This window comes from Schistocerca piceifrons, chromosome 3 (genome assembly GCF_021461385.2).
Source record: "Schistocerca piceifrons isolate TAMUIC-IGC-003096 chromosome 3, iqSchPice1.1, whole genome shotgun sequence".
Classification (NCBI taxonomy): domain Eukaryota; kingdom Metazoa; phylum Arthropoda; class Insecta; order Orthoptera; family Acrididae; genus Schistocerca; species Schistocerca piceifrons.
Genome location: NC_060140.1, coordinates 31119531 through 31138275, shown reverse-complemented (window position 1 = coordinate 31138275; position 18745 = coordinate 31119531). Strand labels below are relative to the sequence as shown.

Genomic DNA, 18745 nt, shown 5'->3' with positions numbered 1-18745 from the left:
TGAAGTGTAGTAAGTTGTTGTTATTGTCATTTCTGCTAATTTATTATAGTAGTACCCTTACCTAAATACAATTTTACAGTACATAAATTAGAATTTATACTGGTAATAGCTTTCGTACAGTTTTACAGTTATTCGTTAGTGTGGTGACCATTGCCCACTGGAACACTATTATTCATCTTTGATGTTATGATCTTTGACTCTGCTATCTTTGCCTTTGTGTCTAAGTGTCATGGTGAGTTGTTCAGTTGTTGTACATTTCATTAAAATTTTTGATAGCCAATCATTTATTACTGATTTCCACTCTCTACCATATCATCATTAAGACTGGTATAATTAAAGTTAGTTTAATTATTGTGTTTCATGTGTCAGGAAAATTCATATAACAGAAGAGGAGATGATTCTGCTCCTCTGAGTATAAAATAAGTGACTGTTTCTTCATCACCTGATGTAACATACATAGAAGTTGCTCCTGACAGTACAGTCTGGACAGAAGCAGTGCCTAAGGTGGATGTCTTCCTTGTCATAATATTTTGAGAGTATCCTTTACTTATACCACATGCAAGAAGAAATGTAAGTGATGAACTTGTATCAAGTAGGCGGCCCCTGTTCATAGACAATTTCATAATCAAATACATTATGAAACGTACTATAACAGAGGCACACACAGTACTAGGAAATGAGAACTGGATGACAATTATGAAAGAAACAGAAGAATTTATTGCAATTAAATATGCTTGTGGTGGGAGTGGATGGAGGAGTACAGACCTCCACAGCTTATAGTCAAGCTCCTGGGGCCTACCATATTGTGTAGAAACCATGAGTAGAAACAGATCCTGAGTAATTATGAGATTCCTGAGGTTTGGTGAGAAGTCTACAACTACTGTACATTAACAGAATAATAAATCTGCATTGGCTTCTGCTGTTTGGAAAAAAAATCATATAAAACTGCACCACATATTACAAAATTGGATCTGGCATAATGACAGATGAGCAACTATCCCGAGTAAAGCTAGGTGTTGTTTCACACAATTCATGGCTTCAAAGCCTGACAAATATGGACAAAAGTACTGCTCAAAGGTAGATGTTGACAGTAGTATATTCTCAGTGGTTTCCTTTATCTTAGGAGGGGTATTGCATGATCCCAAAATGAATGGGTTTCAGATTAGGTACTGGTGTGTCTTAAGGAACCATTGCTATACAGAAGCACAAACATCTCTACAAATAACTAATTCACTTCCCTCAAAATTGCCAACAAACTGACGGAAAGTCAACCCCCATTGCACGAACAATAAATAGGGCAACAAGAAAAATACGACATTCTATGAAGTCTTTGAAAGCACCTCTCTATTCGACAAAATTTTTAAAACATGATGATATTTCCTTGATGGTACTTTAAGTAAAAAAAAAGAAAAAAGAAAAAAAAGAAAAACATTATAGTAATTAGTTACTTTCATCCTAGTGTAACTATAAATAAAAATGCGGTAAAAACTCATGAACCTATAGATTATTACAAGAAGACAACATGGCCATGTAGTATCCGGTGAAGACCTTCTCAAGTTGTCTAGTACACTCCTTTTACAACATTCTCGACTTAGCAGGAATAAATGCATAATGTAGTATTCAGAACTGATACTGGAGTGGAGATCAAAAGAAGACATTTTATTCAACAACTTTCAGAGGAACTACATCATAAGTAGATGAAGAGTCACTCACTTTGTAGGACCACGGACAATTATGAAAATGAAAATGACACAGCACAGACACACGGTAAATCTTAAGTTCTTAAATTCAAAACTACTTCCAAGTGCACTCTTTGCAAGAAGATGTTTGCAGAAAACGCACAAAGAAAACTGAATGCAAATCTGTCAACTGTGTAGAAGTATGAACTAGTTAAAATTGCTGTAAACAGGAATAATTCAATTTTTCTATGCATTTAAAACTATGTGAAGTTACAGGTTTCAGTGAACTTTGGTTATTTTTTAAATAATTGATTGTATTTGTTTTCTGTGGCATTTTATTTGCAATTATGTATATTAAATGGCAAATAAATCCTGTGGAATCTTAAAAATATAATAACTAAATACAATTTTGAAATAATAATTATGAACATTGTTGTCATATAAGTGTCACAATGACCCCTCTAGGCTTTGGAGAGGGTAGGGAGAAGCTGCAGTGTTGCCACAGTGTTAATTGCATTCACATGCAAAATTAAAGATAAGTATACAATGATTTCAAGTCACAGTGAGAATTTCAACTGATGTGTATGGAGATACTGCCACCCAAAGAAGCAGAAGATTGGTTCCTTGGGAGGGGTGAGAGGAGAACAAATATTTGTCTTAGACGGAAGACCTCTGTTCTAACTTCAAACACTGAACTAAAAAGTAATTGTTTACACGTCAGCATAAAACATTCTAGTCTTTTTCGTATTTATTGGTTGTATTTTTTACCATTCGTATACGGGCACCTTTGCAACTAACATCTTTACGCTATGGGTATGTGACATTTTGTGAAATTGATTCTTCAGCAACATTGTCGGTGCTGTGCAGAAATATCAAATATACATACAGTACTATTTGCTTAAGGATAGAAACAATAAGTGTTTACAGAGAACATTAATCACAGTTAACCTCATTTTTGAGCCAATAGCACCCGTCCACACAAATATAGGCACAGAAAATAATGTCTGCTTCTATACGTGCTAATCTCTACGAAAACTCAAATGGGCACAACTGTTATTTGCGTGCTTATTGGATTCTGAAAAACAATACGTTAGATGTTTTGCTAAGTTCAGACGTACGGGAAGATGTGGATTGCATCCTGAGGTTCCAGCCCCACAGACATAACTGCTGAACGTTATTTGCAAACTTCTTCGTAAGCGTCGAACTCCGTTGCTCTTGATCAGCAAACGTCGGAAAACTTCGTGCTGCTATATCCGTTTTTTTGTACACGTGCGCTTACTGGCTATTGACTGCTACTAAAAACATCTCACACTTCAACTTTTCCCCTGAGTGCACAATGTTTCGAGATGAATCCTGCGATCGGCCCGTCGCTTAATAGCTGCTGCAGAGACGCCCACCTCCCTTTTCCCAGATCAGCTAGCGTTGTTTTATGAGAGAAGCAAACATGTAATGGGGTAATGAGTCGCAGAGGCGACACGATGATTTATGGCGAGTCGCTAGAAGGGCCAACCTTTTCATTCATTTAGGCAAATAATATTAACAATCACTATGCATACAAGGACCAACACTACACTCATAGTTGCTACGTATTGTTACAGCACACAATCCCGTTGCACAGCTAAGGTTGCAGCGTGCACAAGAATTCCGGAGCGGCACGAAGTCAACCGACTTCCATCGATCATCAGACAATGGCCAAGTAAAAGTGTGCTACCAAGTACACGCTAGAGATGGGTCGAACTCTTTCATTCCCGTGAACTACTTCATTCATTTCACTCTTTGCCGTGAAGCGTTCAAATGAAGTAGTTCATTCATGAAGTACGGAAGCCTGGCTAAGTTGCCCAGTTCGCCGCTCAGCTGCGGCTACGCTCGCTTCGCCTCGCTCGTACAATAAACCTTCGTAATACTTCATAATTTTACCAACAGATGGCCGAACCTGTAAACAGGAAAGAGTGGATAACACCTGAAATAATTTGTCTAATGGAAGAAAGAAGACTATACAAAAATGCCTCTGACGAGCAAAGCGAAAACAAATATAGAAAGCTTAGAAACCAAATAAACAGAGAATCTAGGAAAGCAAAAGAAAATTACCTCAACAGCATTTGTAAAGAGGTGGAGGAAAACATGGTTAAAGGAAAAACTGACTTGGCCTACAGAACAATAAAACAAAACTTTGCTAAACGGAAAGTAAAATCTTCAGGAACTATAAAGAACAAAGAGGGCAAGGTACTATTTGGATATGACACGCTGAAGAGATGGCAAGAATACATTGAAGAGCTATATCAAGGAGACCCTCTAACAGATAATATGATAGAATTAAGCGAAGAAGTAGAGAAAGAAGAACTAGGGGACACAATTCTGAAAGATGAATTTGAAAAAGCACTAAAAGAACTACCAGATAAGAAAGCGGCAGGTGTTGATGATATACCTTCTGAACTAATTAAGAAATCAGGAGACAAAATGAAAGCTACATTACTGCAACTCATACAGAAAATATACAAAACAGGTGAAGTTCCTGAAGACTATCAGAAATGCATCATATTCCCCATACCTAAGAAAGCATCTACTATGGACTGTGAAAACCATCGAACACTCAGTCTTCTTTCACACGCATCAAAAATTCTAATAAGAATAATTTTGAAAAGAGTTGAAAACCAATTGAATAGCACTCTAAGTGAAGATCAATTCGGTTTTAGAAGCGGTGTAGGGACGAGGGAAGCAATCTTATCTTTAAGACTAATAATTGAGAAACAAATTTCCAAAAACAAACAAGTATTTATAGCCTTCGTAGACCTCGAAAAGGCATTTGACAATGTTGTATGGCCAGAAATGTTTAGAATTCTGAAGAAGGCTGGTCTGAAATATAATGATAGAAGGATAATCTTTAAAATATACCAAAATGAAACAGCCTTAGTTAAGAAGGAAAACAAAGAAGAAACAGCAAGAATAAGGAAAGGAGTGAGACAGGGATGCCCACTATCTCCAGTAATTTTCAACGCATATATCCAAGAAGCAATAGACAAAATAAGAGAGAATATTGAAGTAGGAATAAAACTTAACGGAATGAAAATAGATATGTTGCGATATGCAGATGATATCGCCATAATTACAGAAAGGAAAGAAGATTTAGAAGCCGCACTCAATGAAATGGAAAACACCTTAAAAGAACAGTATGGAATGAAAATAAATAAGAAAAAGACTAAAGTGATGGTGAGTGGCGCCCTGAACTACAATGAACCCATACGAATAACAATAAAGGGAGAGAAACTAGGGCAGGTTACAGAATTTAACTACTTAGGTAGCAAAATAACAGCAGATGGAAGGAGCAAAAGTGACATTAAAAACAGAATACAACTTGCCAAAATAGCATTCAATGGAAAAAGAAACTTACTGACGAGTAGAAATGTTAGTTTAGACGTAAGAAAGAGAGTCATGAAAACCTATGTGTGGAGTACAGCCCTTTACGGATGTGAAACTTGGACTTGTGGAAAAGAAGAAAAGAGAAGATTAGAGGCATTCGAAATGTGGTGCTACCGGAGAATGGAAAAAATCAGCTGGCGAGACAAGGCTACAAACGAAGATGTCCTCAGAAGAGTGAAAGAAAACAGATCTCTTTGGCGAAATATACAGAAAAGAAGAATAACCTTCATAGGTCACATTTTACGGCATAACAATTTCATTAAGAGAATATTAGAAGGAATCATTGAAGGAAGAACTCGCCGAGGACGACCTAGATTAAGCTACATTCAACAAGTAATAAATGACATCGGGTGCCAGACCTATGCAGATATGAAGAAGAAAGTTGACAAAAGAGCGGAATGGCGTGCTGCTGCCAACCAACCTGTGGGTTGATAACCGAAGAAGAAGAAGATGGCCGAACTATGCAGTAACGTGCACGCAACGTTTTGCGCTCTTATAGCGTCTGAGTTAAATAGAGCATGGTCGAAGGGGACAAAGGAAAGATAAACAGAGAAGCCTGTCACATATAAAGAAGGCATTACATTTAATCTTGCTCGAGATTTTCTCATGGAGCGCCCAAAAAAGTCTTTATCTGCCAAATGAAACATTATGTGTTGTATTCATGGACTGAAAACTAGGGCTACCAACGAAATGCAGCCCAATTTTATGTTCCTATTAAAATTTAATCCAAAATAGAATGAGTATGTTTACCACTGTCACAAAGTCTATATACATACGATAAGTAATTATTCAGAAGTTTTCCTGTAGATTTTACTTTTTTTGAGAATAATAACCCTCAGATTCAAAACGTTAACTGTCACCTGTAGTCATTGGTACGATTTCAGGTAAAATCCCTCTTTCAGTGTTATTAACAAACATTTATTTTCATGTCGGATGTGCGTGCTTACACAGCCAGCCTCTTCGTTTGTATCTTTAATATTCATCTGTCTGCAAGCGCTGCCAACGGTAGGCTACCCGTAGACGTGAAGTTTAACTGCACAAATAGTCACGGGTAATGATGTCAGCACTGCAGGAAGCAACTGACGCTGCTTTCCTCTCGCTCCTCACCAACACAACCCCTCGTAAACCTATCGTTCCCAACAAACACCGTTCGATTCGTCGACAGGCAGTAGAGGAGGACAGAAGCGAAGTGACGTAGCGCCGATGTAGTGGGAGACGGAGAGGGGAAGAGAGTGAGTGAACTCGAAAAAAGTGTGGAGTGTGCTATCTGTGAAGAGTTTGAAGTACCAGTTCATTGAAATTGAGTGGTTAGTTCATACTTCACTGGAGGGAAGCGTTCATTTGAACGACTCATTCACGAGCTCCCCATCACTAGTACACGCACGGTATTGACACTGACAGTTTTCTGGGAGCGAAGGAACCGGTAGAAGTCGGATGACTTCGTGCCGGTACCGGTACGGAATGTTACCGCCTATCGCCTACCTCAGCTAAGAAACAATACACCACACTGTAGTACTATAGCGGCAATGTGCTGACTGCCCCGCGAGGAAAAGGCGGAGCTTGTTTTCCCTACATTTCCGCCCTTGCAGCAGCCTTTAAGCTAGGTACAGTCTGTTCAAAATTACATTTGGGTTGACAGCTACGGCGGAGGTTCAATATTACTTTTCATCTACGTCTACACCATACTCCGCAAGCCACCTAATGGTGTGTGGTGTAGGGTACTTTCGGTACGGCTATCCGTTCCACTCGTGGATAGTGCGTGGAAAAAATGATTGTCGGTAAGCCTCTGTATTGGTTCTAATTTTTCGAATTTTCTCCTCGTGGTCAATACGCAAATTTCAATAGCAAATCTCTCTCCGTGTTGCACAACGTCTCTCTTGTAGCGCCTGCCAATGGAGTTTGTTTAGCATCTCCATAACACTCTCTCGCCAGCCAACGATCCCGAGACGAAACGCGCAGCTCTTCGTTGGATCTTCTCTATCAGTCCTACCTAATAGGCATCCCAGATAGAAGAACATTACTCAAGAATCTGGCGAACAAGCGCCTTATAAGCCACTTCTTTCGTGGATGAGTTAAATTTTCTCAAGATTCTTCCGATGAATCTGAGTCTGGTATCTGCTTTTCCCACTATCTGTTTTATGTGGTCATTCCACTTAAGGTTGCTCTGGATAGTTACGCTCAGATATTTTACGGCAGACGTTGTCTCCAGCTGTTTGTCGTCAGTAGTGTAGCTGTACAGTACTGGATTTCTTTTCCTATGCAATATAACACATTTATTTACGATCAGGGTCAACTGCCACATCCTGCTCCATTCATCAACTCTCTGCAGGTTGTTCTGCAAATTTTAACTATCTTCTAGCGTTGCTATTTTGGTATACACAACCGCATCATCTGCCAATAGCCTTAAAGAGCATCCGACGCTTTCTACTAGATCATTTATATACAGGGTGATTCAAAAAGAATACCACAACTTTAGGAATTTAAAACTCTGCAACGACAAAAGGCAGAGCTAAGCACTATCTGTCGGCGAATTAAGGGAGCTATAAAGTTTCATTTAGTTGTACATTTGTTCGCCATTTCAGCCAATAAAGTTTTTGGTCCCTTTTTCTTCGAAGGTGCTACTGTAACTGGACTACAGTATCTGGAGATGTTAGAGAATTGGCTGTTCCCTCAGCTCGAACAAGAAGCACAACAATTCATATTTCAGCAGGATGGAGCGCCACCACATTGGCACTTATCTGTCCGTAACTACCTGAACGTCAACTACCCGAGGCGATAGATGGCCGCCAGGCAGCTCGTGACAGAGCACTTCATCACTGGCCTCCAAGAAGCCCTGATCTTACCCCCTGCGATTTTTTCTTATGGGGGTATGTTAAGGATATGGTGTTTCGGCCACCTCTCCCAGCCACCATTGATGATTTGAAACGAGAAATAACAGCAGCTATCCAAACTGTTACACCTGATATGCTACAGAGAGTGTGGAACAAGTTGGAGTATCGGGTTGATATTGCTCGTGTGTCTGGAGGGGGCCATATTGAACATCTCTGAACTTGTTTTTGAGTGAAAAAAAAACCTTTTTAAATACTCTTTGTAATGATGTATAACAAAAGGTTATATTATGTTTCTTTCATTAAATACACATTTTTAAAGTTGTGGTATTCTTTTTGAATCTCCCTGTATATTATAAACAGCAACGGTCCTATCACACTTCCCTGTGGTATGCCGGATATTATCTTTACATCTGTCGATTTTGTTCAGTTAAGAGTGACGTGTTGTGTTCTATCTGCAAGAACGGCCGGCCGGAGTGGCCGAGCGGTTCTAGGCGCTACTGCCTGGGGCATGGATGTGTGTGATGTCCTTAGGTTAGTTAGGTTTAAGTAGTTCTAAGTTCTAGGGGACTGATGACCTCAGAAGTTAAGTCCCATAGTGCTCAGAGCCATTTGAACCGTTTCTATCTGCAAGAAAGTCTTGAATCCAATCGCAAGTCTGCTCCGATACTTCGTAAGGTCGTATTTTTTCATTAAACGGCAGTGCGGGACGGTGTTAAATGCCTTACTGAAATCAAGGAACGCGATGGCACCAGCCTGAGCGCCGTTGTCCACTGCGCTGTGGGTCTCACGGAGGAACAGAGCGGGCAGAGTTTCGCGGGATCTCTGGTAGCGAAATCCATGTTGATTTTTATAGAGGAGATGTTCATTTTCCAAAAACGTCATAATTCTCGAACATAAAACATGTTCCATAATTCTACAACAGATTGACGTCAACGATATGGGTCTATAATTGTGTGGATCTGTCTTACGGCCTTTCTTAAAAACGGGATTGACCTGCGCTTTTTGCCAGTCGTCAGGTACATCTCGTTGCTCAAGCGATCTACGATAAATTTCTGCTAGAAGGGGAGCAAGTTCTTTCGCATAATCTTTATAGAATCTTGCAGGTATCTCATCTGGTCCTGACGCATTTCCACTACTAAGCGATTGTAGCTGCTTTTCAATTCTGCGATTGGTCCTCTCAGTATCTGCCATTTCGACGTTCGTACGACGATTGAAAGGAGGGACAGTGTTACTATCTTCCGCAGTAAAACAATTTCGGAAGACCGAATTCCGTATTTCGGCTTCTCTCTGTTGTCTTCCGTTTCGGTGGCGGTGTGGTCGATGAGAGAATGAATAGACGATTTTGACCCACTTTCTGATTTCACATACGACCAAAATCTCTTAGGGTTTTTACTCAGGTCGGTTGACAACGTCTTCCTTTCAAAATCATTGATCGCTTCTTTCATTGCTCTCCTTACGCCCATTTCCGCTTCGTTCAACTATTGTTTTGTCAGCTAGGTTTTTATTTTTCTTGAATCTGAGATGAAGTGCTCTTTGTTTTCGTAGCGCTTTTCTAACACGGCTATTAAACCATGGTGGATCTTTCCCATCGTTTCAAACCTTACTTGGCTCATACTTGTCTAGGGCATATTGAACGATGCCTTTCTGAAATTTGTATTCTGTCACCCTTGCTGAGCGAACATACCTTCCTTAACATTCCTTGTAGGACCCGTCGTCATAGATGCTGCCACAGCCTTATGATCACTGATACCTTCCTCTACGTTAAGTGATTCGATAAGTTCAGGTCTGTTTGTTGCCGGGTGGTCTAAGATATAATGTCACACGAATCCCTGTCTCTGGCACCAGTTTTGATGGCATAACACTCCCAATCTATACCTGGCAAGTTTAAGTCAGCCGGCCGGGATGGCAGAGCGGTTCTAGGCGCTACAGTCTAGAACTGCGCGACCGCTACGGTCGCAGGTTCGAATCCTGCCTCGGGGATGGATGTGTCTGATGTCCTTAGTTAGGTTTAAGTAGTTCTAAGTTCTAGGGGACTGATGACCTCAGGAGTTAAGTCCCATAGTGCTCAGAGCCATTTGAGCCATTTTGAAGTCACACCCTATTACAACGGCATGATCAGGAAAATTACTAATGATATTTTGCAAGTTCTGTCTGAAGCGCTCTACAACTACATATCCTGACCCAGGTAGTCTATAAAAGCATCCGATCACCATTTTTGACCGTTCTTTGAAACTCAGTTTCACTCAGATTAATTCACATTCGGACTCCGTCATAATCTCGCAAGATTTTATCGATTTTTTTTACTGCAATAAACACGCCGCCACCATCGGCGACTAACCTATGCTTACGATAAACATTCCAATCTGAACTTAAGATTTGGTTCTCATTGACGTCTGGTTTCAAGCAGCTTTCTGTTCCCAATACTATCTGTGCATTATAACCTTCAGTAAGCGATACAGATTCTGGTACCTTTCCTTGGATGCCCCTGCAGTTTACTAAAATCATATTAATCTCTTTTGTCTCTGATCTGCGAGGACCAAGATTCTCTGAGGTCACTGTGGCTGATCGTGTTTGATCCAATGGGAGAGTTTCTCTAACTTTTGAGTTGACATTTAGAAAGCAAGTAGTGGTACGACGCTCGGGAGGAAGAAACGTCACACATTCAGCCATTCCAATGAGGTTAACCTCGTCGAGCCAGTCCCACGAAACATGTAGCCGTAGTAAGTGCCAGCGGTTGCCGCACCTTCACCCCCAAAACTACGTCACTTGCCACCTGCCCTATAGTGCCACTCTGTGATACCTTTCGTTACGCGCCGGTATTTTGTTTGCTGTCTTGGACGGAGAATTGCCGTACGAGGTCAGTTGAGAAGAATGATCTGCGCGTTACCTTACTACAATTGTATGTATGTACTCGTAATGATGCCCACCATTCGTTGATGAGACACCTACCATAGTAAATCGGAAGGAGGAAATGATTGGACTAAGCGTCGAAATTAGCGATACATTTCAAAAAGGTGGAGGTACGGTATTTCTCTCTCCATAAACTCCCAAAAAACGAAATCGACGAGCTGGCAAAAGCATACGTGTATACAGTAACCTTGTCGCTATCATTTCAACGCTACAAAATTGATATGGACGTAAATTAAACGTTACGTTTTCAGCGTTAAGAAAACCAAATTACGCTGCCTGCAATCGAGGCACTCGGCAACAGAAATCTTAGGAAACTTCGCTCCTGAAGACTGAAATAAAGCCATCAATCATACGTAGCGCATCACGGAAAAATCATGACAGAATTAAGCCTTAAAAATCTTTCTAGTAAATGGCGCGTCGTTAAATAATGAGAGGGCCGTTTCATTACAAGTATGTGTAATACCGAGGAGAGAAATGTCAACAGAGTTTTCCCATTGTCACCACAAAAGAAAAGATGCACAGGCGGTTTCAGCTGACTTTTTGGTGTGAGCGGCTTAAGTACCTGCGCACCAAAATTTTTTTTCGTAAGTTTCGATTATTAATAAGGAGGTTGTTATCATACAACTGATCTCGAATGTACTTCATGTCAGGATCTCAGTCTTAAATCGCACAAACGTAATCCCTCTCATTATCTGCGTTATAACTGTCGCACTACTGGAATAGTGTATTTTGTAATCATGTAAGTATTCTTCTTTCTTCTTAAACAATAATTTTCCTCACCTTGATTTACAGACATAACTTTGTTGTTGCGTTAGAAAAAAGTAGAAAGCTTGATCGGAAAACGCGATAAGTCAGCTACTGCATAAACCTACCGCTGTGTTTCTTTCAGCGAAACGAAATGGGCGAATGCTGAGGTTTTAACGCACGAGCGCAGCAATGTTTAGCTTCACCACGCAATTTTGACACTAGAACATGCGCTGGCAGAAATAAAATAACTGGGGAGCCGACGTGGAGAGTTACGACAAATCCGATAGGTGACGAAACCGAACGGCGGACCCATCGGACACCACCTATTGTGCTACTTACATGCAGATACCACTGTTAGCAAAGTGGTCATTGCCAAACGCGAATGTGCATCTTTTCCTTTTAATTCATGCTCTACTAGGTTGTTGCAGAAGACTTAATAATAAATCAATACCTAAATATACAGCTCTAAAACCCTCAGTATATTTGCAATATGCATTCAATAATTTTATAGCCGGTAAGTCGCAGTTTTCTGTCGATATATCGAAACATTTTTTCTATAAATCGAGAATCGATAATACTTTCTAAACATCGATGTATCGGACTCCCGATATTTTTTAAAAATATGAACAGTCCTACATCGTACATCACACTTAACGCCAGTTATCTATAGTAAGAGATCTCCAACAGAGTTACGGTTTGGAGCAGATGTAAATTTGATCTATTCTTAAGATTTCATTCGCTTATTGTAACCAACTAAATTCAATAACAAAAGTTTACCGCATCTCGACAATTCGGTAACATCGTTAAGAAACGCATTTTGCAAACTTTCCAGAACTCATTTTAAATTTTTTTGTCGCTAATAAAGCGTAGTGCAGCTCTTCCAGGAGACACTGGTGCTACTTACAGTTTCGTTTTGTCAACACGAAACACTGGTATCTACCACTGCCAGAGTTAAGTGGAGAAGAGCCTCAGGTAGAACGAGGAGCAGGAAATGTCCAGCACACTTCAACCGAGGCCAAGAAGCCTACGAATGTACAAAGTGTTAGGAAGAAGAAAGTGCTGCTGCTAGGTAGTAGCCATGGGCGAGGTGTAGGCCCCCACCTACAGGAAAGGTTAGGGACAGCGTACCAGGCCACCAGTATCTTCAAACCAAACAGGGCTAAGTAATGTGATAGAGGACCTAGGCTCTTTATGTAAGGACCTTACAAAAGAGGGCGTGGGGGAGGAGAAACAGTTTGGACAGGGATGGGGCATATGACACAAGTGGTGGCTAGGGTTGCCATACGCCACGGATTTCACGGACAGTCCGCGATTTTGGGGTAAATGAAAACGTCCGGGCCGAAAAGGCAAATGTCCGCGATATTTGCTGGATTTGAAGTCAACTTCCGGTAATTTCAAAAATTGCTGTCAAAGAAGCATCAATATGTTATCTCTTTGCCTTCACATTATATAAAATCCAAAAAGAACAGGTTTTCGAGAATGGAAACAATGGGCAGTCAGGCTCAGGCGTACGGTACATCCTCTTCGATTTGCGAGATTGCGAGTTGTCGATACAGTGGGCGGTCAGTCATCTCTGGCAATGAAGAGTATTATCCTCTTTGATTAGCTTGTTGAATGTTCGCATGGTTTGTTGTGCTTGCGATTTCGTTGTGTTATATTGTATTAAATAGTTGTTATTATTTGCCTGGTGGTTTAATAATGTCGGCTAGACGGAAGGTTAAGTACAGGGAGAAATATTCTGAACAGTATAAAGCGAGGAAGAACTGAATACGAAGCTCAAATGATGACAATAGAACTTCGTGTACTGAATAATGTAATGCATATTCTTATTTTTTGTAATAAATGCTTTCTTAATGAAGTAGTCCTTCCTAAACTCTGGATCATTAATTAAATACACATTTCCCTTAGCTTTTGGGCATGAGGACTCCTTATTCCTCTTATTTCCTTCGATCGGCTACGGTGACCGTAAGTTTCGTCCTGGTTTTGGATTCCGAAATTATGGCAACCCTAGTGGTGACCTGGACAAGATAGCTTGCCTGACTCACGGCACCAACGTGCACTCTGTTGAGCTGTTTCGGCATCAAGATCGACCACACCTTGATGGAGCTGTGAGGTGAATCAATGTGGCGTTAGGGATGGCTCTGAGGGCAGACAACTTTGCTCATGTTTCTCTGGTGCCCGTCGGGACTATCAGCAGATGGGGTTTCACGGGGCATGGCCTACACCTAAACAGGACTGGGAAGGGAAGATTGGAACAGCAGATTCATGAAAGTATAGGGGGTGGATCTCGGGCCACACATGGTCAAATACCTTTTGTCATAGGTAGGAAAAGTAGGTCTTTTTTAGGATAAATTCAGACAACAGGTTCCCCTGCCCATAGAGTATCTCCAGAACTTTAGAAAATACTGAAACAATCACTCACAAGACAGATTTTAAGACCTCAAATATCACATATACCTGATGTCACAAAGAAAAACAAACCATTGAAAGAGTAACATAGGGCATTTCACAGACTTAACAATCCTCTATCAAAACATGCAATCAATAAAAAATAAAATACAACTATTAGAAGTTGAGCTTCAATCTTTGAACTGCACAGTAGTTTGCAGTACTGAGAACTGGTGTAGAGACACAGAAATCCAACATGTAATATTATCTATATCTATCTCTATCTATACCTGGATCCCACTCCAGCTACTGCCGGGTCTGGGTGCTGACGAGTCCTCTCCATTTGGCTCGGTCCTCCCCCCACTTTCCTTCCTCCACTTGCTGCCAGGTCACACCTCTCCTTTCCACAGATATTCTCACTACCATTTTCCACCATGTTCTTGGGCGCCCTCTAGGTCTTTTCTCATCCATCTTTAGTTCTTCCATAATTTTGGGGAGTCTCTGCCCCATGCATCCTCTTAACATGCCCATATCATCTTAATCCCTTTTTTTCAATTTCTTCTCTCATACTTTCTTGTTTAAGGTCCTTTCTAATTTCTACATTCCTTACTCTGTCCATTCTTGTTTTTCCCTTAACTGCTCTGAGAAATTTCACTTCCCCTGCTTGCAGTCTGCTCTAGTCCCTTTCTGCCATTGTCCATGTTTCTCCAACATAGGTGACAATACTGAAGTCCTAATTCTTATACATTAGTAGTTTTGCTTTTTCTGAAACTTCCTATATCAAATCAGGTGTTTTATTGTTTGGTAGAAATTGCCTCCCTTCTGTAACCTCCTATTAATTTAGTTAGTTATTCTTCCATCCCAAGATATTTCACTCCCTAAATAAGTGAAACTTTCTACCACTTTCAGTGGTTCTCCATTTCCGTTGATCCCTTTCTCTCCTCCAAATACCATTACTTCACTCTTATCTTTATTTATTTTTAATCCATACCTTTTCACTATTTCGTTCCACGCATCAAGTTGTAACTGTATATCTACTCCTTTATCACCCCATATTACCATATCATCTGCAAAAATCAACTTTTTGTCTTTTTCTTTTACTATATCTTTAACTGCCCTATTCATTCCCTCCATCACAACATTAAAAAGTGCAGGAGATAGAATATTTCCTTGCTTAAGTCCTTGTCTTATTGCGAAGTATGCAGAGTTCCCCAATGGTGTTCTAATTCTACAATTGTGTCCTCTGTACATTGTCTTTATTACATTAATGTATCCATCTTCTATATCTATCTTCTTCATTTCTCCCCAGAATTTTTCCCTGTTAACCTTTTCTATGTCTATAAAAACCATTATCACCCTTTTGTTATACTCCTAACTTTTTTCCATCAGTTGACGGATAGAAAATATTAGGTTGATCATGCTCCTTCCTTTCCTAAACCCATGCTGTTCTCCCTCCACTCAGCTCCTTTCCTATCTTTTCACTTATTCGATTTAGTAAAATTCTTTCAAAAATCTTGGGTGTATGGCTCATAAGGGTTTTTCTTCTGTAGTTTTTAAAAAGCCTTTTATTGCCTTTTTTGAAGATGGGAACAATGTCTCCTCCAATCGTCAGGTATTGTACTATTTCCCCACACACACTTGATAGTATTCTATACAGCCACTGCATTCCCATTGGACCTGCTGCTCTTATCATGTCCACTGATACTTCATCAGGTCCTGGGGCATTCCCCTCATTCATCTTCTTCACAGCTATTTCCATTTCTCCAGTGTAATTTATCCTAATTCTGCTTCCCAACTTCTCTCAATTTCTCCATTATTTGTTGTTTCCTCGTGTACCTGCTCCTCAGCGTTTAACAGTTTCTTAAAATGTTCTTTCCAGAGATCTTTTATATTCCCAGGATCTTCAATCACGGTACCGTCATCTGTTTCCATCTTTATTGGTAGTTCAGAAGCCTTCCTTTTATTTTTCATCATTTTATAGAACATTTTCTTATCGCTCTTCACATCTTCTTCAAGTTTTTTTGTATGCTCTTCCCATGCCTTTTTCTTTGCTGTTACCACTATTTCTTTGCACTTCTTCTTTTCCTCTATATATCTTTTATGGTCTTTGTCATTTTTAGTTTTCCACCACTTTCTCCATGCTCCATTATGTAGTATTATCATTGCATGAAAAGGCAAACTCTTACTGCAGAACTACTTCAAGGGGTGGAGGACCATTCATTTATATCAGAAAAGGAACACAGTTCAAATCAAGAGATGACCTCAGTACTGTAAGTGAAGACAAACACTTTGAAATATCAGCTATTGAATTAACAGGGCTTGATATCACCAAGAACTTAATCATTTTGTGTATGTACAGATCTCCCAGTGGTAGTGTGGACACTTTTTTCAATAAGTTCTAGATAAAGTCTCAAGTACAAAGGTCAACATAATTCTGAATGGGGACATTAACATCAACACTAACATCATAAATGAATCCAGCAGCACCTTCATAAACATTCTCCAAAGTTTTGGCATGTGCCTGTTGGTCAATAGTGCAACAAGGGTTACAACAACTACTTCATCGGTAATATCCATGGGGCCACAAACATGGACAGGGAAAAATGTGATGTAGCTGTAAAAGATCTCAGACTATCAGACCATCTCTGTCAAATAACAACAATAAAGTCAGGCATTGAACCATTCCCTAAACTACAAGCCTACAAACGACATCTATCAGGAATCAAAATAAAACGCACAGGGATTATACAAGGCCCCTTAACAAATATAATAAATGAATCCTTCACATCAGGGACATTTCCAGACCAGTTAAAACAGGCAAGAGTTGTAACTTTGCTTAAGAAAGGTAATGCAGAGGACACAGAAAATTATCAGCCCATTTCCCTGCTGTCAGCGTTCTCACAAATAATAGAAGCAATTATGAAAGACAGATTAATGAATTACCTGAATAAAGCGAATCACAGTTTGGTTTCCGAAGTGGCAAAAACACGGAGTCAGCCATAGTAGAATTCACAAAAGTTGTACTTGATGCTCTTGATAAATATGAGTGTGTCACAGGCATATTTTTGGATCTTTCTGAGGCCTTTGATACAGTCGACCACAAAATTCTATTAAATAAATTAGAAGCTTTAGGAATAAGAGGGGTAGCTAATGACTGGTTTCGATCATATCTAACAGATAGGTTACAAAGATCAAACAATGGAAAATCCACGATGGAATGTAATAATACCAGAGAAGGAAAGTTGCTACTCACCATATAGCGGAGATGCTGAGTCGCGATAGGCACAATAAAAAGATTCGCACACTCATAGCTTTCGGCCATTAAGGCCTTTGTCAGCAGAAGACAGACATGCACACACTCACACACACGTTTACACAAACGCAACTTGCACATACGTCTGCAGTCTAAAAATAAAAATAAAAGAAAAGGTTCAAATGGCTCTGAGCACTATGGGACTTAACTTCTAAAGTCATCAGTCCCCTAGAACTTAGAACTACTTAAACCTAACTAAGGACATGACACACATCCATGCCCGAGGTAGGATTCGAACCTGCGACCGCAGCGGTCGCGCGGTTCCAGACTGTAGCGCCTAGAACCGCTCGGCCACTCCAGCCGGCCCTGCAGTCTCAGAGCGCTGAAACTACACTGTGAGTGTTGCCAGCCCTCCTTCCACAATGACCTCCACCTGTTCAGATTGCGCCAATCCTTAGCCCTCACCAACATAGTCCTGCAAAACCGTATCAACCAAGCCCAATTCTCCCTGCAGTACCTTCTCTCCATCCACAGAATTCTCCTGCTATGTAATCCCAAATTCCTGGAACCCATAACATCTGAATCTCTTGACCTGCAGGAACTTGAGCAACATGCACAACGCCACTTCAAATAGCCCTCCATCCTGCTCACTTCCTACTACCGCCTCGGAGTACCACTGTCCACCACCTCTACAACAACCTCCAAACCTCCCCCAAGTCGCCTCATAGCTGACAAACACTGTCTCGCAGCATACCTACTACGCTTACTCCACCCTCCAAAACTCCCTCCCACCACCACACAGAACCAAAAACCTAATCAGACTTTCAACACAGTCACGAACCTTTCCTCCAGAAGCCTTAGTCCCACAGAAATATCACTCGTTTCCAAAGGCCTCACCTTTTGCCCCACTCCCAAATTCAACCATGCAGGACTAGTTAAAGACCTTCTCTCCTTCTCGCGGTCCCTACAGCGGTTCGAGTTTTGCTGGTCATTGCAGGTCGGAGTCAATAGTGTTGTGAATTCGATGATTTCTTTGGACGAGGCAACATTTGACACAAGTGAGAAAGTAAACAGCCACAACTGTAAGATTTGTGGAACAGAAAACCCGCAAAACGTTGTTGAACCTGAGAGAGATTCTCCGAAGGTCAATGTTTTTTGTGCCATGTCTCACAGGAAACTTTATGGGCCTTTCTCCATTAAAGAACAAATTGTTACTGGAGAATCCTTCCTTCAGATGTTGCAAAACTGGTTAATGCCATTGTTGCAGACTGTCTCAGAGAATTTTGTCCTTCTGTTAGATGGTGTACCCCACATTTTCACCGCGATGTTAGGGCATATCTGAACACAGTGCTATGCAGATGTATGATTGTAAGGTGTCAGGCAAATCCAACACCTTCCATGAAAACCCTGACATGATAAGCAAATCCAGTAGTGTGTCACATAGCTCCGAATAAATCGTGACATTAAATTAACCAAAGTAATACGAGTAACGAGTGAGCAAATGGAATATCACAGACTAA

General features: G+C 40.5%; 1 protein-coding gene across 1 annotated transcript in view; it reads right to left on the bottom strand.

Annotated features, from left to right (window-relative positions):
* The window catches only part of LOC124789721 (collagen alpha-1(XVIII) chain-like), a 971515-nt gene that overhangs the window by 191674 nt on the left and 761096 nt on the right, over positions 1-18745 (bottom strand). The window lies entirely within an intron of this gene.